At 37.8% G+C, this 2,056-nt stretch overlaps 1 pseudogene; it reads right to left on the reverse strand.

Annotated features, from left to right (window-relative positions):
- Positions 1–253: 253 nt before the first annotated feature.
- Positions 254–1,703, reverse strand: LOC124986446 (succinate--CoA ligase [ADP-forming] subunit beta, mitochondrial-like; annotated as a pseudogene).
- Between the last annotated feature and the right edge of the window lie 353 nt (positions 1,704–2,056).

A 2,056-nucleotide genomic window follows, 5' to 3' on the forward strand; every position in this document is an offset into this window, starting at 1 on the left:
TCACATTTATTTTCTTTATAGGACTCTTATCAAGGAAGAACTTTGTATCCAACAACAATAAACAGGCACATTGCAAGTGACATTCTGTAAAAGAAAGATGGCTGCCAACAAAAGAATATATACCTGCATTGTGCACTCTTTATGCAAGCAGTCCACTCTGAACAGCAGAATTAAATGTAGACCAAATGCTTTCAAAGTTTTGTGTGCCTACATGGCAATTACAATCTCCACATACTAAAAAGAACGATAACAGAAACCAGTATTTTTAAGGATATAGCACATTTAAACACCTTCAAGTCATCCACTGGCTCCTCAGATCAGATTGGCAACTGAAATTTCACATCCACATGAGCTTGCTTGGCTAAGGTCACTATTTCAGAGAGTTTTACAACCATTCTAGCAGCTTCATCCAAGTCATCACAAGCAAGAATTTTAAGTCTACTCTCTGCTATCAGTGCCTTAGCATCGTCAACTCGTATACCTTATAACTGTACCACACAACAGGTATTTTAATTTCCAGATCTTTTACTGCTGACAATATCCTGTGCAATAACATCACATCACATGATTCCTCCAAAAATGTTGACCAGAATAGCCTGTATCTGGAGAATAGCTTATCTGATAAGCTTAAATGCCTTTGTTACTTGATGAACTGTGGCACCACCCCCAACATCAAGAACATCAACATGGAGTTCCTCCATGAAGTTTTATTATATTCATTGGGTCCACAGCCAAACCAGCACCATTTACTAGATAGCCTATATTTCCATCAAGGCCAATATAGTTTAGATCTGCCTTAGCTTCATCTTTGTCCCTCTCATCTTCCTAGGTTCAGTCCTGAAAGTCAAAGATTTTCTTTTGGTGATAGGCTGAATTAGAATTAAAATTGATCTTTGCATCCATACATAACACAGCTCCATCTGAATCTTCTACCATTGGATTTATTTCTACCATGATTTCATCATATTTCAGAAACAGGTTATAAAGCTTGACCATGATTTGTGCCGCAGAATCCACAACATTAGGTGGAAATCCCATCTTCTGTACAAGCTGAATAGCTTGTTCCTTTTTGATGCCTTCTATAATATCAAGAGGTTCTTTAACTATGGCATCGGGAGACTCAGCAGCAACATCTTCAATGTTAACACTACCTTGTGAACTTCCTATTAATTCAGGACCCTGAAATGACCTTTCTGTTGTTATTGCAAAATAGTATTCTCTCCTGGGATATTTTCGTTCACAGACCAAAACTTGATTGCACATTCTGCCCTTTTCTCCTGTTTGCTTGGTAAACATTTTTTTTTTCCCAATCTTCTATGAGGAAACAACTTTTGCTCCTTCTGGAGAGAAAACTATCTTTACTCCACCTTTAAGGCCACTTTCAAATGTTCCTTTTCCTCTACCACTGGCTAAAACCTGTATCTTTATCACAACATCTTTTGAACCTAATTTTTTGGCAATTGCATAATCTTCATCTGATGACTTTGCCACATATCCTTTGGGAAGGAGACACCAGCTTCTTGCAACAATTCCAAATTCATGTATTCATGAAGTGAGAGATTCCTTTGCTGTTGCTGCTGTATTTGGAGTCCATGGTTATTAAACAATCCAGAACTTCCCAGAACCTGGGCAGTGGCCCAAAGCACTGTTTGGGGTTGGTGGCTCCTAAAGGCAGCAGTGGCCAATAGCCATCTGTAGGACATGAGGCCTCCATTTCTTGACATTTAATTTTCAAAATAATGAGTAAGTTTTTCTACTGAAAAAGTGAATACTTTTGATGTTATAAATTAGACTTTATTAGTAAACCAAGTGACTGGAGATCTAAAATATATCCCAAATTGCCTAGCACTCTCCAAATCCATTGTCTGATGCCATGTCAGCCATTTTTGTTTCTTACATGATTACTGCACTGGGGTCCTACTGGACATCTTGTGGCCATGTTTTCTTCCTCATGATCCACTTTCTACCTAGTAGAGAGAATGATCTTTTAAAAACATAAATCATATACTCTCACTTCCCTGCTTTAGAATCTTTCAATGGATTCCTATTTTACTTA

The sequence above is a fragment of the Sciurus carolinensis genome, chromosome 6, assembly GCF_902686445.1.
Source record: "Sciurus carolinensis chromosome 6, mSciCar1.2, whole genome shotgun sequence".
NCBI classification, from domain to species: Eukaryota; Metazoa; Chordata; class Mammalia; order Rodentia; family Sciuridae; genus Sciurus; species Sciurus carolinensis.